This window comes from Drosophila suzukii, chromosome 3 (assembly GCF_043229965.1).
Source record: "Drosophila suzukii chromosome 3, CBGP_Dsuzu_IsoJpt1.0, whole genome shotgun sequence".
Lineage (NCBI taxonomy): Eukaryota > Metazoa > Arthropoda > Insecta > Diptera > Drosophilidae > Drosophila > Drosophila suzukii.
The window spans coordinates 22,703,788-22,729,261 of record NC_092082.1 but is presented as its reverse complement, the minus strand read 5'-3'; the positions used below and the strand labels follow the sequence as shown (position 1 = coordinate 22,729,261).

The 25,474-nt window shown below is 38.9% G+C and overlaps 1 long non-coding RNA gene across 2 annotated transcripts; it reads right to left on the bottom strand.

Moving 5' to 3' along the window:
* Positions 1–3,703: 3,703 nt before the first annotated feature.
* LOC136116942 (uncharacterized) lies at positions 3,704–25,472 on the bottom strand. Of its 2 annotated transcripts, none has more exons than XR_010654056.2 (7): positions 25,121–25,472; positions 18,867–19,294; positions 18,725–18,796; positions 4,271–4,506; positions 4,099–4,199; positions 3,996–4,021; positions 3,704–3,927 (listed from the first exon to the last, which is right to left on the bottom strand). It is a non-coding gene; the product is annotated as an uncharacterized lncRNA (long non-coding RNA). The 2 variants fall into 2 exon arrangements; XR_011604302.1 differs by having other exon boundaries at positions 4,099–4,195.
* Positions 25,473–25,474: the final 2 nt, after the last annotated feature.

The window sequence follows — 25,474 nt, the reverse complement described above, 5'->3', positions numbered from 1 at the left end:
GGCCACACAGGAATCCCCCGACCAGATAATAAAGACAAGCTGCATCGAGGCCAGTTCATTGAGGATCGTATCGGATGGGAATGGGAACGGGATCGGTGCCCGGTTTCTAATGACATCTATGCAGTCTAGTCTCCCCGTTATCTCGTCCTGCAGATTCGGGGAGACGGTCCCGTAACCGCAACGACCCCGATCGCCGCAGGAGGATTGTGCGATCGTCTAGCACTGGAGAACCGAAGAGAACTCAGGGGAGGGGAGGACCCAGATATGGAGGAGTGGCTAATGCGCCGACACCCCGCTGCGAGGTGAGCACACAGCCGCCTATAATTGAGTTATACTGGCCAACTGACCCCTCGAAATGGGTTCCCGGGTCCCTATCTTCCTGCTTTGGCAAAAGGTTCGCAGCAGCTAAGCGGACAATGTTTTGACATAAATAAATGCTTGAATGACTTTAAGTGATGGCAGTTTACTCTGACTTTCTATACCCGAACTCAGTTTGGCATGATTTATGGGGCACGATCCGGGGACTGCTCAAGACATTACTTTCGTATATACCCACACAGATATGCTGGCAGGGGTGGTCGGGATGGTTCCGATGCTAATTCGTATTCAGGTAGTAAGCGGAAAACAATAAATATATTCGCAGCCGTCCTTTATCGGCCAAGCTTGGGTTGCGGTATTATGACTTATAACAATGCACAATAAGTGGATCAAATTTATTGTGGATATTAAGGTGATTGAGCATTGTTCTCTTACAAATTAGTTGTCTTTTTAATATTCAAGCTTTATCTTTGTGCTTTTGAATTGAGTTACTTTTAAAATTGAAGGGCTTGACATCCTTTCTTAATATATGAAGATTAATTTTAATTTCGAACCTAAAACTGAAAAATTTTAAAATGCGTTTACATTGCAAGCTGCCATCTTTTGTCTTAGGAAATAAATCTGAAATTAAAAATTGTAAACGATAGACGATAAGTCCTGATTTTAAAAAATTATTCTAAAAGTGTTTTACAGCTTTTCAAATGGTAAATGAGACTCTTTCAGTTTTTTTTTTGGCTTCGTAAGCATTTCATTTAAGACACATATTAAAGGAGATTATATTATCCTTGCTATGCACAAAGTACAAAAATGTAAAAGAGCATTTCAACATTTAATACGGATCAACTTAAAGAGCCCTTCTGAACAAAATTGAAATGTTTATTTTTTTAATTATTTGAATTATAGTTAATTAAGTACACAAACTGGTTCCCGACAAACACATGTTGTACAAAAACAGCTGCTAGATAGAAATATGTAACCGGCAATAATTTAGGTATTTGTAAGTATGCTTTAAAGAATGCATTGAATAAATCGTGGCATACTTTCGGGCTGAAACGAAATTTAATGTGTCGGCGGTTGCGTATGCGTGATCGGCTTTTTTAAGTGAATCTTAACAAACCAATAGGGAAACAATTATATCTATGTATATTTTAAGCACTAGGTGATCTTGTTCTCTTTACTTTTAAAGACCACTAAAAACTTATGTAATATTTTGAATTTTTGGAACGTTAGTAGGTTCTTTTGAGATATTTAAGTTAACGTTCTATTTTAAAAACCTTTTTCAAAACGTTTTTAAAACCGTTATAATAACCTATTGGGGCCCCCACTCTAAAGCCATTTTAAACGAAATTGTTATTTATATTTTTTTGCATTCTTCTTAATCTTTAGAATTATATATAGCATTTCTAAAAAAAAATAAATCCTTTATTAAGTTATCCAACCGTTTTTAATGAAAAATTTTTATTTAATTTTAAGCACTAGGTAATCATGTTCTCTTTATATAAGGTACGTTTAAGATAACTTTTAAAGATCACTAAAAACTGTAACTGTAAAAAATATAATATTTTGAATTTTTAGTTTTTTTTTTAGTAGGTTCTTTTGAGAACTTAAATAAAATCTATTTTAAAAACCTTTTTCAAAATGTTTTTAAAAACGTTATAATAACCTACTTGGGCCCCCACTCTAAAAAAATTTTAAACGATATTATTATTTTTATATTTTTGCATTCTTCTTAATCTTTAGAATTATTTATAGCATAGAAATCCTATATTAAATTATCCAACCGTTTTTAATGAATAAACATAATTCTCTTTTTGGTATTTGCTTAAATCATCACACAAAATATCTTTGATTCAAATTCAAATAACTTTTGGCTCTTTAATAAGATATCTTTTGTGTATTACTTGTTTTATGGAATTTTTAAACTTATTCGTATCAGTTCATAAAAAAAACATAATGCGACTTAAGCCCACTGCGTACCCCTTACATACCACTTTACAATTTAGACCAAAAATTTACTTGGTTTTTTTTAGATTAGATTTTGGGTAGCCGAAAAAAAGAGTTTTATGACAGCCTTTCGAAAACAAAAAATCATTTGAAGGTATATTTTTGACTCTACGGTTCAAAAATTGATTTCATTTGATCTCTTAATCGAATACTTTAAAGTTTCAGGAGGTATTTAGTTTAGCAAAAGATAAATTCAAGAAAAGCGCATTTAATCTTTTTTTTTTGCAGTACTGCGCGACCGGAGAATGGTCAAAACAATTTTTCTTGTAAGCATTCCTTATAATTTTCAATCATTTTATCTCCTTTAATCGACGGAACTTATATATGTTTAGCATGTCTGCTTATATTGCTCTATTGGTTCTCGGTCTAGATGACTCAATCAATTGCCATAAGCATTTTGTAAGTTGAATCTAAAAAAATATTCTAAATAATTGAAATATGATAATAAAGTTGAACAAAGTTTGAGCTACCTCTGATCATAATGTTACTTTTTTGGAATTGACAGAATATCAAAACCTAATCTGCGCTTTCTTTATTTACATCAATATAATAAACATGAATATACATACAATTATCCGTTTGCTTTAATTTGGCATATTCTGTTAATAACTACATTCTTTAATTGACTTGATAAATATTAAATTACACATCAATGTCTACTTATATATTTATTGCAAAAAGGGGTATTAATTACATTCTGGTTTTTTTGTTGAAGCTCAATTATAATATTTTCTCTACATTTTTTTTCAGTAACATTGCAATTTTAAAATACTTTGTGTGTTTTATATTCATACATTGTGCTTTAAGGGTGATAAGCCGATAGGAAAACACCAATCAAAATCTGACTCAAGTTTAAGCGACAAGACAATATATTAAATGAAAAAATTAACCGAAGGCATGGCAATAAATACTGAATTAATTTGAGGTAATAGATAGCCATACTTTAGGTCATATAAATGTGCTTAATAATTTAATTTTTCTTGAATTGTTATTATTCTTTCTCTTTCAGAATACACAAGTGCCCAAATATAAACAAAATGAAATAAATATATAAATAATAAATGATGATAAGAAAATGTATCATATTGATTAAGAGAACTCTTTTATTTATATTTAATAAATTTTACTTTGGATTAAGTACTTAGATTTACTTATAATTAATATAACTAATAAAATTCAAACTTTTTTTTTGTTTTTTTTTTCAAATAAAAGCAATTATTGCCTTAGATTTGTAAGTAAATAATATTAAATGAAAAGAAACGAAAATTTTTCATCTTTATTTAAATTTTACTTCGGATTAAGTACTTAGATGTTTTTATAATGAATATAACTAGTCAAAATTGTATTTGCTTTAAATATAAGTTTTTCTTAGATTTGTAAGTAAATAAAAATCAACATTAAATAAACCCCTTTAAACCTCTTAAAATAATATATTTTAAATTTTTAAACATAATCCAATTCGAAACATTTCCAATTGGTTAATATAAAACCAATTATTCTCTTATTGGTTCAGATTTAGTTATGTAGGTTATATGTATCTGTTGTAATTGTTTCGCTTGCTTCCGGTCCCATAAAAATTTAGTAAGCCCAGGTTTGGTGGGTGATCTGTAAAATAAAACTTTGTGAATAAATGCTTGCAATCACAATGTTCAATACTAAAATGATACACAAACCGTAGACTTCGCGGTCCGCTAACAGCCTAGATAGCCAAGGGAAAATAAATAATTTATTTATAATGGTTAGATATTTTATAAGTTAACAAATATAGATGCATACATTTAAAATAATCCGAGCTTTATCTATCCACAGACCAAGATTCGATTTCCACAAACTGATTTGTTTTGGATGGTTTATCAGCGTTCAGCATCATCATCTGTCTTAACATAAAATGCATTCATTAATTATGAAAATATATGTTTACCTCTATTGAAAAGACTGGTACTCTTACGATTTCAAAAAGCAGAGAAGAGAAAACACTCCGCCAAGTGGAGACAGTTTGTCTGGTTTGACTACCTGTTGGATGTGCGCACAGTTGGAAGTGCCGATGCTGGCCCGACTCATCCATCGGATAAGAATCTTACTCAATGGATTGAAAATGAATGAATCAATTTCATACCAAAATCAAGTTTATTTTTGTCTTAATGTCACGAATCAAGAATGCATCGGCATTTGGGCTTTCCACATCTGAAATATCAAGAAGATTAACCGTAAGATAAAGAGTTTCCGGTCAAACAAAATAAATGACACAACGGGTTGACTACAGTGATGTCTTGAAATAAAAGTCTTTATATTTCCCTGTTAAGAATGATAATACTTCAAGGACTTGTAATAACTTTGATATTTTATCATTTCCAATATAGTTTCTTTATATACATAATATCTCAAAGGTTTTATAAGAAAAAGTTATGGATACAAAGTTAAATGTATTCATTTAATTTATAAAATTGACAAAATAACTTTTATTATACATGTTCATATATAAAATAAACATTTTTTTAATTTATCTAATATATTATTATATTATTTGGTATTTAATGATCTTCCCATTCATAATAGTCCTATAAGAAACTATATATTGATACCATTATTTTACTTATTCATTAACCTTTTATAAACAAAGTACACTGTCTGTAACATATTCAGGGCCCACTGTACCGGGCGGCAAAAGATTTGAAAACAAAAGAACTCCTAAATGAGGGCCCAATACATTTGGGCTGTTGAACGGGCATACAAACCAAATAAACACGTCGGTTTCCATTCGTTCCCCACACTTCACGGCCAGCTAATTAATGACGTTGGTCAGTCGGTTCGCTTCGGTTTGGTTTGGCTTGGTTCTGTTCCCTCGATCCCGATCCCAGTCCCAATCCCGATCCGGGGCAATATAGAGTGCAGGCCCTATAGAGTGATGCCATTTTGGTTTTCGATTTCGTTTTCTTTTGGCTCTGGTTCTGGGCCCGGGGTCTCTCCTATATTCTTTGGTGACGGTGTCGTAAGTGAAGTGCCAATAAACACGTGATTTACTTAAGCTGTGATCGAGCGGCAGGGACGTGGGCTCTCTGGATCTCTGGGACAGTCAAAATCATGGGGCTTATCGCTGCCATCGGCCATCAAGATGCCGCTCATTAATTTTAAAATTAGGCGGGTTTTCAAGAAGAGAGCCCCAGAAATGATGTCCACCTTTGGCTGAAGACCGACTAAACTGGCCATCCCAGACCATCCCGATCCCCGTCCCCGTTCCCATTCCCATTCCCCAATCCCCAATCCCCGAGAGACCCCGATGCATTGCCGACCGACCATGAGTGCATAAATTAATTAAGTCGGTCGGAATGGGAACGTGTCGACCTTTTGTCTGGCATTGTGGCGAAGATGGCGGCTGTGGCTCAGGGCCCCACTCTGTGGACCCGGCTGCACGTATACGTATAGATACAGATACATGGACGTAGGACTTTGGACGTAGGACGTAGGACGTTGTAAATTAAAAGCCGCGGACGGGCTGGGCTGGGCCAGGTCCTTTATATGCAGCTCCGCCGCAGACTGAGTCATTTGCATTTTGCCGGCCAGCCTGATTATGAAAGATGCTGCGTGGGTGATAAATGGTCGTTGTCAGTCGAAAGCCCTCTTTTACCCTGCGATTGTTGCACTTTCGAATCCGGGACGCGGCCCTTTCAACCCCATCGTTAACGCCAAACGCTAACCCCTTGCTGGGCGAAGATTAGCCGCCGTCCTGCCAAATTTATTTGTGTGTTCATCCCTCGACTGCTGACAAGGGCCGTGGCCGAAAGCCAATGCCAAAGGCTACACAAATCTAATAGATCCCGATTGAGATTTAATTATTTCACTTAATTTTCCGCCTGACTTCGTGCCTTCCCGCCCGACTTCGCTGAACGGGCTAATGAAGCGAATAAATTTCTTGGCAATTATTTTGCGGATTGTTTTAATTGACCGCAAGGGCTGCCTGCATAGATAAATGAGTGACTAGCCAAAGGAATCAAGGGGCTAAGACGTCCGAAGCCGCAGCAGGAGTTCGCTAATTAACTAATTGGCAAGTCGTTAACTCGTGAGCTAAAGGGATTTGCCCCTTAAGACGGGAGAAACATCACCTGCAATTTGTGCCACTCCACATCTATTGTATATATATAGAGGTATATTTTTTAAGCATCTCCTTCTCACATAAAAACGAACTTTGTTTATGATGAGTGATTGTTATGAGTTGTCAGAAAGGCATGTGTGTAGGTCGTCGAGGAGGGGTTGTTGTGATGGCCACGGCCGTTAAGCAGGAAATCCACCAGGATCTGCGGAGTATGCCGTCAACATATGCAAATAGACTTGTCTGCGGAGTCAAGCCGAAGGTGGCCAAGAGGTACGGGAACTGGACCAGGACCAGGACCAAATACCACGGGTTTCCACCCTCGACGAGGTACACCGCTGTCGACACCGCCCCCTGATAACAATCAACCCCGAGCGGCGGCTTCGGCGGGAGTTCGCTTTAATGTTTTGACAGTAAAATAAACATATCCAAGTGCGGCCCTCATCACACGAGTGTGGGTGGATATCTGGGTGGTTCTTTGCTGCGCATGCACACATATTAGTTCCCATACCTTTGTGGCATGGTACACACATGTGTTAATACCGGAGCTCGAGGACAGGGGCCAAGCACATAGATGTCAAATATAATTCATCATCCTGGCGAAACATCAAAGCCAGCCCCTGCAAGGACTAAGGACCCAGGACCAAGGACTCTGGACCAAGGACTCTGGACCAGGGCACAAGGCACAAGGCTACCGGCATAAGCAAACACAAAGTCGCCAACAGCATCATTATCAGTTTTTGCCCGGTCAAGTGAGAGTGAGCCAAGCCGAAATCCTGAGTGCCGTCTGTCCAGGGTGACCAAATAAATGGGGTGCACTGTGGGTTCTTGAAAGTATGTCCTTGCGACAGATTGGTTTAAAAAAGATGGCACATAAAAACAAAAAGTATCTTCGAAATATTGGTTAAGTCTTTTGATTTATTGTTGATTTATATCAGCTGTGCTTTTAAATTAAAATCTTTTTTCTTCTGAATACACGAATGTAAAGTAACAGCTAAATCTAAAACAGGAAACTGTTTTGAAAAACCATTTTTTTAAATCACGTTCATCTTTTTTAATCCTTTTAAATTTAGCCAAACTAAGGCTGTGCTGTTTTTGTATATTTTCTTAAGTGGTCTCAATAAAGGAATTCACAGAAAAACCTATAAGAACTTAAGGCATTATTATTGATAAAAATAAAAATTAAGTTAGACATTTTTATAAATTGCCATGATTATAATAATATTACTATAGATTGATTGTAATCATATTATAAACTATACATAGTAGTATTAAAAAAAAAAAATAATAAAAAATAAAAAAGTATAATCGATCTTGAAATTTTCTTTGGGGTGTCTAAGTTATAACACTTCTGAGTACCCTAAGAAAATGGTACTCGGACCATAGACCATATGTTTTTATAATTATGGAAAACAAATGTGCATATTACAATCACTTTTTGTATCTGCCAAATAGTTAGCTTTAGTTTTCAATTGCCACTGCAATAGCAAGATTTTCTAGGTAGAACCCCAGACTTTTCCAATTGCTCAACTTATTTATCGCTGGCTTTTTGAGCAGCTCTGAGGCTCACCGTTCCACCGCAGGGCAAAGAGCGGCACTTAGGTCGAAGGATTCGCACGACGTCCTTTTAAATAATTAATGTCAATTAGAGCCAAATCTAACTTTGGCCATCAGTCCGCCCGAAGGACTCGGGACTAAGGACGACTGCGCCACTTAAAAAGGTATGAACACCTCCTCTTCTACCTGTTCCGATCTGTTCTGCCAACGGAACTGCCTGATGTTGGGCTGTCTGTCATAAATATTTTATAACATCAATTACCAAGCACTTAACTTTCATGAATTTAATACGAAAGCTCAGCTGCTGCCGAGGGTAGACACTCATTTATCTTATTTGCCAATGACGAACAATCAACACTCTCGGCACTCGATGTCACTTTTTGCCACTCGTTTTCTTCGATGGCCGACAAGTGTAAGCCGGAAAAAGACGCACATCTGCACACATATGTTGGTAGTTTCGATGTATCGAACCCTGGACCATCAGGATAGACCACCCCCCAAAAGCGACGGGCGGCACTTTCCGATTTGGGTTTGGAAAAAATACCAAGACTGCTGTGATTTACTTCCCCTCGGCTGCGAGAAATCCCAAATAAAATAAAATTAAATACACATCAGGAGCACAAGTGCTCAAGGCCCGCGGTCAGGTCTTCTGGTTCGTTTTCAGGTCCCTCGTCTGGCCGTGATAAAAACAATATCCACGAACCCTCCCCGGGAACCCGCCCACCCACAAGGACGACCGTTTGGGCCAAGATTGGAGGCGAGTGGCTAAGCCACCGCCGCTGTATCGGATGAAGCGGCGCGTGCCGATGACGCACATTTCCCCCATATTCCATTCCCATTGATATTCATGGCCGATTTTCGGGCCGATACACTCGTTCCCGTTCGCAGGGCAGAGAACTGAGCGGAAAACAAAACGGTGCACACATAAATAAATAAAATTTATGGCAGCTAGCATCGGTGAGCCGTCCCAATTGGATTTCGGGGCACTTGTAGTGGGCCTTTGATATGCCCGATTATTTCTGTTTGATTGTTTGATTAGATCGGAGGGCCGGAATCCGGTGAAATGTGGCCAAAGGAACAGCCCGTTTGTTGGCATATGTTGACTAAGTTAGTCCTGCGGTAGTGAGGGGTTTGTAGTGATTAAGTTGATTGGGGGTACAGTGATAGGAAAATATATGGTCGAAATCTAAAGAGGTATTATTGGTTGTAGTACTGTGCTATAATATCAAATATTTTTAAATATTATATATACCAAAAATGAAAAGGAAAAATGTTTAAATATTAATAGGGTTTGTACTGAAAACAGAACAGATTTACTTTGAATTGTATCTGATTTAAAAAAAAACAGTTTTAATCTAAGTTTTCTAGGGTTACGTTCGAAGGTATTACATACAAAATCTTCTTTCTGAAAAACAAGGTGGCCCTATTTTAGGATTTGTTTATATTCATTGTATAAAGTCTAGGCAGTGGTGTTTTACTTATTTAAATAACCAAGTGATAAGATCTATCACCCGAAAACCATATTTGAAAAAATATAAAGAATCAGAAAACCTTGAACCATTCAAGTTTACCCTAATTGTGTTTTCCCATTTCCTACCCAATCGCGGCATCTATTAATTTCAATTAAATGAGCAAAGCAAACTCCCCCTGAAATGCCATTTAACTAATCTGGCTACAAGGACGCACCCCGCGAGGAAGGATTGATTTCCACTCCCCAGCCTCCGGAGCTGCAAACTCCGGCATTTATTCCGGCCAAGTCGAAAGGGCTCTAAAGTCTCGGTTTATCTAAATGCTGCATTGTACTGCTAAAGTGTCCCCCGAGATTTTCCGAGGCGTTGAAGCGTGCCACCCCGGTTTTGGGCCAACAAAATGCAGTGGTTTCCGGTTCGCCAGCGACCCCAGGCCCGGGGCTACGGTGGGAGTTAATTCGCCAAAGTCAGTAACCTCATCAAAGAACGGCTAACCGTCTGTCTGAATCTGAAGTCGGGGGTCTGAAGCCTTAGCTCCAGCGTTAGCCTTGGCTTTTGCCGGCTGCTGGGGGTGTCGTCTACTCCACCGCCGCCACATTAAATTCACGCCGAACGACGTGAGGCGCATATGTTTATGAGTCTCGTCGAGATTGAAAGCCAGGAGTGGATTGGATTGGAGTGGCATGCCCATGGTTAACCGAAGGCGAAGCAGGACGCTCCGTGCATAAAAGCCTCATGGTCACCGTTTGCCGATGCTGCCGGCTCTTGGCTTTTTCTCCTCGCCGCACGCTGCCTGCTAATGGATTTTGTGGCACTGCCAATTGAAGGGTTAGGGTTACGGGAGAGGTCGGAGTGGAAGTCCTCTTTTGGCCGCGCAGCATGCTTTCAATTTACTTCCACTTCCTCCACCAAAGGCCCGGCTCTGTTATTGTTGTTGCTCTGACTTACGCACCGTGAATGAATGCGAAAGGTTGAGGGGTTGGGCCAGGGGGTGGTGCAGGGTTGCGATGCCACAGGACGATACACAGAGCACAATTATTAGATCTTTAATTAAGACACAGTTAGACCTAACCATGTTCACATGAGAGAATTCTGACTAAACATAGGGGGCATCAGAATATTTTTAATGTGATTCAAAAATAAATGTAAGTAGCTCCAAAAAAGTCTTTGGCTAACAAACCTTAAACTACGAAAAAGAAGAAAGAAATTTTATTTTGCTTCAAACCTATTGATTGAAATATATTGTTTATTTGTAAAAACATAAAGTATTTTGGTTTTTTGCCAAATACCAATAGTCAAAAAAAAATTGAGCTTTTCAAAATTTTTAAAGATTTTTGAAGAACACAAAACTTTAAAACCTGCAACAGTGGTTCCTTGAAAATTGTTACGCACTTATGTAAGCAATATTGGTAATACAATTGCTCAACGTTTATGTTCACTTAAACTCTAACGCCCACAAACCGCCCAAAACTGTGGCTCCTACAGTTTTGATGCTAGAATAAAAATTTTAACTGAAATGTATTGTTCTCATCAATACCTATCGATTGACCCAAAAAAAAGTTTGCCACGCCCACTTTAACGCCCACAAACCGCGAAAACCTGTGACGCCCACAATTTTCATGCTAGATGAAAAATTTTAACTGAAATGTATTGGTCTCGTCGATACCTATCGATTGATCCAAAAAAAAAATTTGCCACGCCCACTCTAACGCCCATAACGCTTAAATCTGTATACCGCCGGTAGGTGGCGCATTTTAATCTCGCTTTGCTGCTTGCATATCTCCATATAGCTGAGTACCGGGTATCTGATAGCCGAGGTACTCGACTATAGCGTTCTTCCTTGTTATACCCGTTACTCGTAGAGTAAAAGGGTATACTAGATTCGTCGGAAAGTATGTAACAGGCAGAAGGAAGCGTTTCCGACCCCACAAAGTATATATATTCTTGATCAGGATCACTAGCCGAGTCGATCTAGCCATGTCCGTCTGTCCGTCTGTCTGTCCGTCCGGATGAACGCTGAGATCTCGGAAACTATGGGAGCTAGGCTATTGAGATTTGGCGTGCAGATTCCTGAGCTTTTTACGCAGCGCAAGTTTGTTTCAGCAGAGTGCCACGCCCACTCTAACGCCCACAAACCGCCCAAAACTGTGGCTCCTACAGTTTTGATGCTAGAATAAAAATTTTAACTGAAATGTATTGTTCTTATCAATACCTATCAATTGACCCAAAAAAAAGTTTGCCACGCCCACTTTAACGCCCACAAACCGCGAAAACCTGTGACGCCCACAATTTTCATGCTAGATGAAAAATTTTAACTGAAATGTATTGGTCTCGTCGATACCTATCGATTGATCCAAAAAAAAATTTGCCACGCCCACTCTAACGCCCATATCGCTTAAATCTGTATTCCGCCGGTAGATGGCGCATTTTAATCTCGCTTTGCTGCTTGCATATCTCCATATAGCTGAGTAACGGGTATCTGATAGTCGAGGTACTCGACTATAGCGTTCTTCCTTGTTTTTAAATTCAAAATACCGACTACTTAATTTTTGTATTAGGGCTAAGATCTTGAAAAAACTTAAAGAAAATGAATCTTTTGATATAGGTAGTATTTTAAATATTAATACTTTCAGTTCAAAATACAGTTAACGTTTCTCCCTGTGTACGTTTGTGCTTTTGGTGCACGCGACTTTCACACTAACGTAATAAAGAGCTCAACGACACTCAAATTGAATACGTCTCATGGTGCGAATGCCGTAATGATTTTCTATGTGGAACTCGATGCAGATAATGGGGCGACCTAGCAGCCCGCCCAACATCCCACCCCATTCCACCCATCCCACCCCCAACCACCCGTCCACTCCCCCTTTTCGAGGCCACCCCACACGTAGCGTCTGCGGACTGGGCGTTTTTGTTTTTGTTTTTGTTTGCCTGGTGATAGAAATTAACCCCTCAATTGAGGTTGAATTTAATTTGGCGCAAAATGGCAAGGGGTGTGTTCCATCCGGCGAGTGTGTGTGGTGTGCTTTCAGCTGGGTGTTGTGTGTTGTGTGTGTGCTTTCCGGCGGCTGCTCACTTCGACGCTGAAAGTAATATCGCTGTTAACGCTAAAGGGCCATTGTCAAATTGTCTCTTATTAATTATGATGATGCGTGTGCCGCTTTTCCGAAGGGGTGGTGTGCTGCTAAATGTGGAATGCAAATTTCTGGGTCTGGTTTTCTCTGGGCCTGGCGTCTTTAACGTAATTTATTGCGTTCTGCTCACGGGCAGGCTTACGGCTTAGGGCCCCTGGCATAGTGAAAAGTTAAGGCCGGCAGGGTGTTGCGAGGTCTATATCTGGTGTTACTTTCGAAATCCTTCTGTTCTCCGAATGAGGGAGGATGAGCGAGTGGAGCCCGTAGATAAGGTGGGCTGAGTTCCCTGCTCCGGGTGAATTGATTTGGGACGAAACTATGCAGGGCACCCAAAACTCGCACCCATGCAAAGTTTGCTTAATTTAGCCCAGACAATGGGGCTCCGGTAGACAATGGTGCACAATGCCATCATCGGGGCACACACTCTTGTGGTGACCGAGCCCCCACAATCGGTTTTCGGGCTCCCTTCGAATGCAATTCGACAGCTTAAACTCCCGGGGGAATTTCGAATTAAGCCGGCTAAATATTTCTTATGCTAAGTTTTAATCAGAAGGGGGGATTCTCTGTCTATGGAGCTTTAAATTCATTTAAGTTCTTAAAGATTGTATTAAAAAGTGTACTATGACACAAAAGAGAGACCTAAGAAAGTCGGTCTGAATATTTACGATTTGTTAATATTTCTTAAAAATATTTAAGATCACCATTAGCTATGAATTTCTAAAAATTCAGGGGATTATTATTACAAAGGGGTAGCATAGGTTAAAAACTAAATTTCACTGGGGGTGAAGTCAGAATCACTTAATTTCCATTTAATGTGAACTGAGTTAGTGTTAGATGAACTTTTAATTTCTTTTTTTAACTTTGTGTACTTTATTTTAACTAAATGAGCACCAAATGAATAAAACCTTAAGGTATGTTTAAGTCTGAACCATAATGTTTGGGACAACTGATAATTAGCCATTCATATTCATGACAGGCATTTCAAAGGCCCAGCAACTATCTGTGAGCAGTGTAAGCCAGCGGACACCTAAGGTGTTGCGGGATGCCACATCTCTCAGGCGCTCAGCCGGCTGACCCCCAAAGTGCCACAATTTATGGAGTCGCAGCAAGTCGCCTAGCGCCCGCTGATCGCCTCTTGCGAATCGCGAATCGCGTTCCATTCACTGGCGATATTTCACTGCTTTATTAAGTTAATTTCATATATCACAACTGCAGGCGCCAGTCGCTTGTAGGGCACTTGAGTGGCTGGGAATGGGATGGGATGGGAATGGTATGGTATGGTGTGGTATGGGATGCGGATGAGGATGTTCCCGCACTCCTTTCGACCAGGACAAGCTGTGGTGCGCAGCTTGAGCTCGTTACTTTGATGCATTTGGGGCGCGCGTTTATTTGTGGACGTCACTTGAACAACAGCGGGGCTCTGCACTCAGGAAAATATAATGCAGATCTCATTTCGAATTATAACTTTTTTTAATAAATTCCCCCCATGAATATGAGCATGCAACCACACCTCCCTAATAAGATCTTTCTGGTGAATACAATTTACTATATAATTTTACATACGATTTGTTTGAGAGATTGTTTCCTTAACGTAAAATAAGCCCATCCTAAAACATTTTAGACAATAATAGTGAATTCATTTATAATTTGGTACTTTGAAATTATCTTGAAACTAAAAAGATCTATCCATGTTTGCAAGTATTGAAAAAATATTATAGTATTATCATTATTTTTGACTTTTAAATTGTTATGGATAATATTCCTTCGTTTTTTTGACTATAAGTTTACATGGGATAATCATAATTTGGTGTTATACAATTATATTTTATTAGCTATTTGCAACTATTAAACATTTCTTCCATAAGATGCATGGTTGTAACCTTAGTTTGGAATTATGTGAACAAGTGTGAATACATTTAAGATAAAAAGGACGCGGATTTTTAAATATTAAGATATTTGATATTATTATGAAGGTTTATCTAACGAATATAAAAAATATATCATTTAACAATTTTCTCGTAGTGCACATCTTCAAGCGGCCCAGACTAACTTGTTCTGGCGTTTGCAACTGCACTAAAACAAGCGACTTGGGCTCGATTAAGATAGCTCACCGAATCCGCGGCCCGAACCAGGCCCAAATTGGCAACATCACTCAATTGATTTGCGACGACCCCGGCTCCGTCCCCCCTGCCCCCCGAAAAGTCGAATGTTTTTTATGCCGGCGACCGCCCATTAGCCACATGCGCGCCTGCGTGACACAACGGCATCAATCAAAGTTTCACCCGTTCCCATGACGTATGTGTTTGAGTGGGTGGTGGGTTTTGTTTCGGGTGGGAGGCATTCGGTTTTCGCGGTTCCCGGGGCGACTTTTACCATAGGCGTGTATTGGATTTGAGTGCCCGTGCCGGCTGCGCGTAAAAAGACATTTTGACAAATTCAAGTAGCGCCATCTACACTCGACTTTAATAGCTTTTATACTGCTTGTCACGATATTTCATCAGTCAAAGGGGCCGTGGCCCAAACCACGGCCAACACGAGAATAAATGGATTGACACACATGGCGGTGGCATTGGGGTTTGCTATGGACATAAAAAACCTAGAGGAAGCGCGAATTTTATTCGATGTTATTTCCATTTGAAAATGAGTTATTGACACATGTAGCCACCCCCGAAAAAAAGGGGACAACCCGAAACCGCAGGACGAGTGCCCGATCCCCAATCCCCCATCTAAAATCCCCAATTCTCGATCCCCGGAAAACTTGGAAACATTGCGTGGGAGCGGCTGGGCAAAGAGCGCGCATAAATTTGGACTGCCAAAAAAAGAAAATCAGGGGACTCCCCTTTGTTTTCCCCCATTACACACTTGCGTTCAGATTGCGATTTGCCTGCTTTCTTTTCTCCGATTTGATTTATTTTATTTGCTTTGTGCGGCGCCGCAAGTGCTTCGCCCAATGGTTTATTAATATCGTAGGCGTTGCTAGTAACGTGCCGCTTTTGTTTGCCAATGTGATTCGCCACAGCCCCGGATACGTTATTATACTATGTGTATTCCCACAACGGGAATGGCGGAGAGCGGTTAATCAAATATCCCTCATTATGGTCGTTATAACTTATAACACGGCCGGCTACACAAGTTATTCGCCTTGATGTGTGCTTTTGAGGGGATATCTTGCCTAATTTGGAGATTTAGTTGTGGGCTGTAGTTGGCATCGGAAAATTATTGTGATTAATAAATAATGACCACTAAACGATAGAAAGTTCCTTTTAACAGGTCAATAAATGGTTTTTGTAAAGGTAAAGAACAAAGTTAATGGGAATGTGCATTTTTTAATTCAATTAATGTAAACCCATTGCATATTTTAATGGAAGCCTAATAAGTTTTGCTTTGGAATTTTTGATAGGAAAATAAAGAGAATAGTTTAAGTGCTGTAATGCGTTTAGGTTTTTCAAAAAGTTAAATTAATCATTATCTTTAAAATCGTATTAAAAGTCAAGAAAATTCTTTAAGAAGACTTAAGAAAAATATAGAATTAGAATTTATTTCTTTAAAATAAAAACAAGGGAGAACGCTATAGTCGAGTACCTCGACTATCAGATACCCGTTACTCAGCTAAATGGAGATATGCAAGCAGCAAAGCGAGATTAAAATGCGCCACCTACCGGCGGTATACAGATTTAAGCGTTATGGGCGTTAGAGTGGGCGTGGCAAATTTTTTTTTGGATCAATCGATAGGTATTGACGAGACCAATACATTTCAGTTAAAATTTTTTATCTAGCATGAAAATTGTGGGCGTCACAGGGTTTTGCGGTTTGTGGGCGTTAAAGTGGGCGTGGCAAATTTTTTTTTGGGTCAATCGATAGGTATTGATGAGAACATTACATTTCAGTTAAAATTTTCTATCTAGCATCAAAACTGTAGGAGCCACAGTTTTGGGCGGTTTGTGGGCGTTAGAGTGGGCGTGGCAGTCTACTGAAACAAACTTGCGCTGCGTAGGAAGCTCAGGAATCTGCACGCCAAATCTCAATAGCCTAGCTCCCATAGTTTCCGAGATCTCAGCGTTCATCCGGACGGACAGACAGACGGACAGACGGACAGACGGACAGACGGACAGACGGACAGACGGACATGGCTAGATCGACTCGGCTAGTGATCCTGATCAAGAATATATATACTTTATGGGGTCGGAAACGCTTCCTTCTGCCTGTTACATACTTTCCGACGAATCTAGTATACCCTTTTACTCTACGAGTAACGGGTATAAATACAGTTTTATATATATTTGTGCCTACTTATTGCAATGGAAGATAAATTTGCATCATACATATACCAACATTCCAAGCTAAAACTTTTTCCTTTTCAGCTTAAACCTTGCAGAGAAGGATGATTTAATTTAAAGATTTATATAAACTGATAAGCTACCAGCGCTTTAATGACCCTGAAAACCTTCAAATGTTTAAGTATTTATCCAAATAGTGGCTCTTAAAGAGCGGTGTTGCATTCTGGTCCAGACTAAATGGAGCAGAACGCCAGAACTAGTTAGATGACTGATTGATGAAGTAGCCAAGTGATGAAGCGGATTGCGTATATAGTACGTGTGTGCCACATTAGATATTCATACGCACCGTGGTCGGGATATGGATATGGCCATCCAGTGGATGTGTAGGATGGCTGCTTTGGGGCGATGAGACGAATGTCCTGGGGCCGCCCAGCCGCTGTTGCTGTCTGATAAATCACATATTTTCGCTGATCAAATCAATCTAATTGACATCACTCAAAATGATGGCGGAAAAGTTTCCACATTCATTTTCGCATTGGCAAGGAAAAAATGCGAATAAATGAGTTCCACCCCCACGAAAACGCCCCTGGCTCTGTTTTGGTTTAATGGTGGCTCTGTTTTGCTCTTGTGGTGCGTTCCCATTCCGCAGGATTCGGCAGCCATCTCCGCACATATCCCAGCACCCCGATCCCCAGTTGCCTATGCGGTAAGGCAGCGTGATTTATTTTCATTCCGATGGCAACGCCACCCAAATTCGACGCTCCGTCATCCTGACATTCGAATTGAAATGCAAATTCTGACGAATGTGCGCTGGTTTGGCGCACATGCCCCGGCGGAGTGGAGCGGTACGAGGATATGGATGGTAAGGTATGGTATGGTATGGTATGGTATGGGGACTCTGGGAGGACGACGGATTGACTGACGAATGACTCCCGGCAGCCAGTGGCGACAGTAGGCGGTAAATGAGCGAGCTATCCATGTGTGTTACATTCTGGAATCAGGAATACCACACTCGTATATACACCATGCATCAATGTACTTCGCGCACACATGTGCCGAACCCATCCACATAGATATGGCCTCGGATTTGGATTTGGAGGAGGTTGTGGAATGGCACATGGGTATACCTTCGCATGTGCGTATCATTTCACATGCATCCCACGCCATTTGAATTGAATAGCATCTCATTTACTCTCGCATCATTATTTTTTACTCGAGTACCTAAGATGCTCGAGGACGGAATCCGGCTGCCAAGCCGTGTCCAATCGATTACTGGAGAGGGATGGGCCCCAATCGGAATATATCGGATTTATATCGCTTAATACTTAAAGGGGATTCAAATGATCAATCTAAGGAAGAGATTTCTTCCTAGTAACCCATTATGAATATTTAAAACTCCTAATGTAACATAAATATTTAACCGCAAGTTCAAACAATACCCATAAATCAAGCAAAAACACCTCTATGCAATGTTATAATGTCGTGACGATAGCACACTTAACATAAATAAATTTCTGATATCACTTTTTGTGACTTTCAAATTTGACATTTTCTAAAATGTTTTAAAGGTCTAAGAATCTTTAAAAATCAAAAACTTTTCCGATTAGATAGGAATATTTTTTAACCTATTCTGGAATTTCTTCTAAACTAATTTATATTTTTAATAATTTTCTTGGGTCATAAGTTTCTTGGTTTTTTAAATTAAATTTAAAACCGCAGTTCGGGTAAAATTATCCCAAACTGACCCTTAAAATTCCCAAAAGAGTCCAACTTTAGGACCTATGTCTATCTACTACCCCTTCCTTTGACCCCACTTATTAATGTATAAAACCTAGGCTATGTACTGGAAACTAAGTTACATACATGGCAAGTACTCACCCCGAAACTCCCGCACTGGGTCCATCCTCCGCTTCTAATGAAAGCTGCCGGTTTCGTCGGTTAATTCAACATCTGCAAAATGCAAGGATGTACATATTTTTAAAACAATGTCTGTTTCACCGGGGCGGGGAGAAGGGCCTACTTAAAGCCGGCATCATCCGCTCGGAAAGGAGCCCGTCCATCAGCCAGGACGTATGTAGTACGTGGTGTCGGCCAGCATGTAAATGCTGCTTACAGGCCCAGACAATATTAACAATTCCCCGCAACTTGGCCGACACTGTACTCGAAGGGTCCTGGTCCTGGGTGTTTGAGTTTGGGTGTGGGAGCGGACATTATATGCACATAAAGTGCTCTGCTCCTTCGGCTGCAAGCGTCCTGCGGCCCTCGTCCTTCACGACACTCGTGGCAACCATGTTTGTGTATTTGTCCCCGCCATAGTCGCTGCTCCTTGGCCACGTTAACAACTGTATCCCTTGTGGGCGCTCTCGTTTGATGTAGACGAGGATGTCCTTCGTGCCCGTGCCCTGTAGGAAATGCCGGCAGGCCGTGTCCTGGCGTCCTAAAAGTATGCTGCAATGTTTTTCAGTTTTAGGGTAACTCTGCATAGATCGTAGGGCTACAAATTTATGACCGTTCAGGGCTGAAATGTTGATTGAACTTTTCATAATTTTTAACATAACTTATACGATTTGTTATATATTTTTCTGGAATAAAATTTGGCATTTCCCATTAGAACAGAAATTATTTAAGTTTATAACACTGGATATAGATAAAGATATACAACTAGGTTATGTACTAGGATACATTGAATTTGATATTACCTTTTAAAAAAATAGTTGGTTATTAAGGAACGAAAAACCATTGGACTAACAAAACTATAAAACCAAATTTAATGTTTATTAAGAGAACTAAAAAAAAAATGAGGTTATAGGATTTTAAATGAAAAAAAATTTGACTCTGATAACAGATTTTGTAAAATATAATATTCCGTACAAATTAATATGTATATCAATTTATGTATATTAATTTATTCATTTTTAAGTTGACCTTATGCTGTAAATTGTTTTTACACAGCAGTAATGTAGTTCCAACTAACGCCTTTGTCAATTTCAGAATTTCTAATGTAAAATTTTTTTTTTTTTAATTATCCAATTGTGATTTAAAATGCTTGATGTTATCTAGTTAGACTACTTTCCATGATATAGCTAACAAATGTTATAAATTTTAAATTTGTTAGGTAAAATACATTATGTTCTCTGAAATTCCTGTAAAATCTGGACAGTATATATACCATATATACCATTCACATATGAACCATGTGAGTCATGTGTACCTAACACTCATGTGGATGTGCCCCGTATGTGTTGTTCTTGGACTGTCAGTGACGTAGTCGTCGTCGTTGTCGCTGGCATTGTTGGCGTTGTTGTTGTCAGTGTCGGTCCCGGTCTCTCGGCGGTCCAGTCCACTCACTCGTGGAGGCAAAGTTGTTCAAGTGGCAGCTTAATTCGCATAAAATGAAAACACGCTGTCTACATTGTTCCTACAACTTTTGGAGTTTTTTATGGCACTTAAAATGGCTGCTAGACAAAGGCTTAACAAACGGCTACTGCAGGATCTACGGCTCCTGCTCTCTTTATTACGTCTGTGCCATCGTGTGTGCTGCCTTCATTTTGGCCAACTTGAAGACAATAATGGCGTATCTAAAAGGCTTATTAAAGGTGGTCTATTCACACTGGAAATGCAATCTCGGTGGCCAAGAAAAAAGAAGTGGCAAGCCAGAGGGACTTTGGTTGATTCGCTACGTGGATATGGATGTGACCTCTTTTAAAAGTGTCGCCCCCACAACAATGCTCCGGCCCGAAAATCAATAAATGCAAATTCATTTTTATTGTTAACATTTAAATAAAAGGTTGGACTTCATGGGCAGTATACAATGTAAAAAGCCGGGGAATGCCACCTCCGATAAACCAACCGACATCAATGAAAGCACTCACATTTTTTTATAAACTCACTCTTCTTCATCCGCAAGCGCCAGACCTTTGCGGGCCCAGAGCTCCATTTCGCCCACCCAGTCCACCTGGCCCACAGACATCAGACATCAGAGTGTTAAACGGAAAGTCCGCAAATAATCGACTACGGTTATTCCGATTTTAAAGCAGGAAATTTAAGGAATTTAAGGCTCATTTTCCGGTAATGCGAGGCGTGATAAATGTGTGAAAGTATTAATTTAATTTTAAAATTAAAGTTCGAAAATATTAGGCATTCCTTAGTTTTTGTTTGGATTTTTAAAGCACATATATGTGCAATTTACACAATAAAATATACTTTAGAAGTGGCTTAGATTTTTATGATTGCATAGCATTGATACAATTTATTGTGTTATCGCTGCATTTGGATTTAAAAAAAAACACCAACTTAACTTGCACCATTTAAAGTATATTTAAATATGATACAAATGCTAAAAACTTGAAAATTTCATTTAATGTATTTCTATAAATGTGTCTTCTATGCTAATTGATTAAATAGACTCTTAATGAATTTTTTCAGTCATTTCTTATAATTCAAAAATCATAATGTATAAGTCGCATCAAAATAAATATCAATAAAAATAAAAATATTTCAAAAAATGGTAAGACAATGAATTTAAAATATATTTAAGGCAATTGTGCCTATCAAGTATTCTTCTACTTGAATATATTTCAATTTTAAGCAGCTTTTCAAATTGAAACATCCTTTCAACTTGTGAAGTTCAATGTCACATAAATTATCACCCCTATGAGGAGCCAGGGATGATGATAAAGACATTATATAAGAATTTTTAGAAAACATTTCATTTGCTTCCTGCAATTGGAGGCTGGTATTTTTTAATAACAGCCAAGGGGTTGCCACACAAAGCGTGCCAAGCGAATGAACAGCTTAATCGCCAGCACGAACGCTAAACACTCATTGTGGCAGTGGCTCCCGCTAAAAGCGACCCCTAAAAGCCATAAACTAAACCTGTTCCCCCAACCGAAAGTTGGTCTTTTCATAGCTGGACGGTTTTAGCAAGAGTCTCTGCTGGAAACTCAACAATTGCCCTAAATTCTAGACTTTTAATGGTAAAAATTGGATAAAAATGGAAATAAAGAGAGCACATCGTTTCCACCTATTTAAATTATGGTTATTATAATACTTTTTTCTGATTTTTTTAAAAACAAATTATAGTCAAGAAAAGCCTGTAAAAATAGCTAGCTATCATATTAATCTATTTAAATAAAAAGCAGTGAAGGCGTTCCTCTAGATTGGAACATATTAATCAAAGAAATAATTACAGCCAACAATAACCATACCCCGTGATTTTGCATCGCCTCATTCAAAACAAATTCCACTTTTTATGGTGAGAATGGGTTGAAAGCATTAATAAGTTATGTTTGTTTAGAAAAAATTAGCAATCTTTCGCAATAATTTACACACTTAACAAGGTTTCCCGAAGAAATGTGCGTGCAGTGGCGCTCTTCATTAAAATAAAAATTCATTTCGCTGAAAAGTATTCATATCGCCTAGAAGGCAGACGTTGGACTCAGTCTACCATCAAATGAAACAAATTCTATTTTAGTCGAACGCGAGAAATAGTTGCATGCCAACAAAGTAGTCTAGTTACTAGACGGAGCTATGAATATTCAAGACGCAGCCTTATATTCGCCCCGAAATGTGGAAACTGACCCAAAACCCGAGAGCGTGTCAAGTGGGTGTTTAGAAAATATGGGTGTTTCGTAGGCCTCAATATATATTTGCCAGTTTGGAAACAATCAATCGAGTTCGGAGGGCATTGCGGTTCCCACAGCCGAAAGCAGGCAACGACCCTTCGCCCAGGTCCAACTTCTTGCTCCACTGCACCCAAGTGCAATCCGGTTGCATGTGGCAGACTCTACCTCCGATCTGCGGTGTTGCAGTTGCAGTTTAGCGGTTATATTCTGCATAAATGAATATGTAATGCATTTTATTATGGTGCAAATTGCGAATTGAATTGTTTTTAATTATTCCATACTTATACTCCGCTGGCAACCGCCAGCTTTTCCTAACCGCACACAAAGTCTAGCCAGTCGGTTAGTTACGAGCGTATGGCCACGGACAATTCGTACTTATTCGCGATCGGAAACAAAATACTTTTGGACACAAAGACTAAACAAAACTGTTAATTAACTTGGCTCTAATATGGCCGGGCTTAAGCAGGAAAGAGTGGGAGATTTAAATAAAGTTGTTGCATGCTGGCTTTTGACTTTAATTATGGTGTTTAAGACCAAACTAATGCAAATACGGTGATTCATATTAAATTCTTTGATTTATTTACTCCAATTAAAATTAATGAGCCAAAAATAAAAAAATTGAGACCGTATATTTTATAATCTTTTGCAATTATATTTGGAAAGTTAAAATTAATTATGTTTGTAATAAATTATACGAATTGATTATTGTAATTAAAAGTAAAGACCCAATTTAAAAGCATGAAAAGCAAACAGGAGGAAATTTTAAAAGTAACTTGGATCAACCTTCAATACATTTAAAATGATATTTAAATTTTTTGGAAATAGTCCATGATAAAAGTACATCGTCTTTGCTATTATATAATGATTAAATGCCATCCCCTATCTATCTAACTATTCATGTGAAGACCCAAATTAAAAGCATGAGAAGCAAGAAGGAGTAAATTATATAAGTAACTTGGATCAACCTTCAATAAGTTTCAAATTATATTTAGACTTGGAGAATAATCAAAGATAAAAAGTACATCGTCTTTGTTATTAGCCCATGATTAAATACCATCCCCTATCTATCCAAATCAAATTTGGGGAATAATCACAGATAAAAAGTACATCGTATCTGTTATTATCCCATGGATTAAATACCATCCCCTATCTATCCAACTATTCATGTGTAAGCCCACAAAACTATAATAGCAGATAAATCATAACACTCGGGAATTCGACCTGTGACATGTGCACTTAACACATACTTTAGTTTAATACATTTTATGGCCGTACTCGGACCTTGAAAGTAGCACAGCAGTATGCAAATTCGCTTGCGTTTCGTGTGCGCCTCAGAGGATATTACTTCGTTCCCGACTGGTTCCGTACCTTTTGGCCATAACAAGAGTGAGTGAGTGTGCTACCTGGCCAAGAGCCGGCTGCGGCTTTCTTGAACTAATTAAAAATTCCAGCGCCACAATTGCGAAATTGGTCTCTTATCGGTTTGTATCATCGACGCCACGAACGCTTAAACATGATGCGCTGATGAATAGCTGCCTAGACTAAGGGTGTACTATATAGGAATATATATATGCTAGCATATTTTTTAGGGGAAAGGGAGCTGTGTGTGGAAAATGGAAAAGCATATTTATGAATACGATTATTTTGCCCCTGATAATTTTTTGTTTCTCTCGCTGTGCAGGTTTATTTTGCAATGTCGATGGTGCCCGCAAAGCGACGGAGGCGTTTTGCGAAACAATTTCTGTTTATGGCTCCAGACACGCGACGAACATTGTTGCGTGGCTTTTCATCATACGAATAAAAAGTATAAATAACAAGCGCTGGAGAAAACTCTTAGGCGCTGCGCCAGGTATTTTTTAAACGCATCGCATGGCATTTCCTCGCTGGCTAGGGAAAATTAATGGAAAAAATATGAAACATAGTCCGATGGTCCAGCGCCTTTCATATGAAGACTGCCCGTTTTTGGACTATGTTTAAGCTAAGTTACCAGTTAAGTAAGGAACCAGTTAAGCCCTAGTTTAATTTATCAAATATTTAAATAAATTTGTAAAAACTATAGGCAAATAGATAAAACATATTTTCAATAAAACAGGTATAATAAAGATTTTTAAAAATATTTATTGTAAAGGTAAGATATTTGATAATGCTTTAAGAACTTCGAAATAGAAAGGCACATATGCAACTGCCACTTTTACTGACTCGCCAATAAATTGATAATTGTAATTATAGCCCTGTCACCACTTAAAATATATAAATTGTGGTATTTTTCTGTTTTATCTAAGTTTAATTCTGATTGATAGCTGATTTTGTTTAGTCACGACAAGTAGTGTATTATTTAATCTTACTGGGACTAATAAAGTTCACAAGTCCGCAGAGTTTAGATCTAATTTTTCTTAACTTCTATTCAAATGTGAGTTTTAATTCTAAGCACTTTGCCAATTTATTTATAGGGAACTTTATTAAAGAGACTGTAAACTATTTGCTGTCCTAAATCTTATAAATTATTACTATTAGTATTATATGCTTTCGCTACCTTTATTATATTGACAAAATCGTATAGTTCCGATTCGGCCACCACTTTGTGGACCTAATTTCCTTGGGTTTATTTTCTTAAGCACAATATCACGCAATCGTAGTAAACAATACTTACATGAAAGCGCTGTGGGGACTTTAGAAGAAGGTAGAAGGTAGAAAGGTAGTGGCTGCCGTTGGCGGGTGCAAAGTCCACGCGGCCGGGGTCACTTGTAAAGCTTCATCGTGTCCGGGGTCAGGGCGTTATAAAACGGCAAGACGTTGTTGACAAGCACGTGACAGCAAACTTTGGCACTCTTGTGTTTGTTTACGCCGTGCGGAATTGTTGATCTGGCTGGCGGTGCTCCTACCTTGGCCCAATCAGGGGCACACACATTTTTGGGTTATTCACAAGATTCGGGGTATGCAGCCCACCCCCTCTCACCACCCACCGCCCAGCGCCACCCACTTGCGGTTCGGCCTTGCGCGCCCA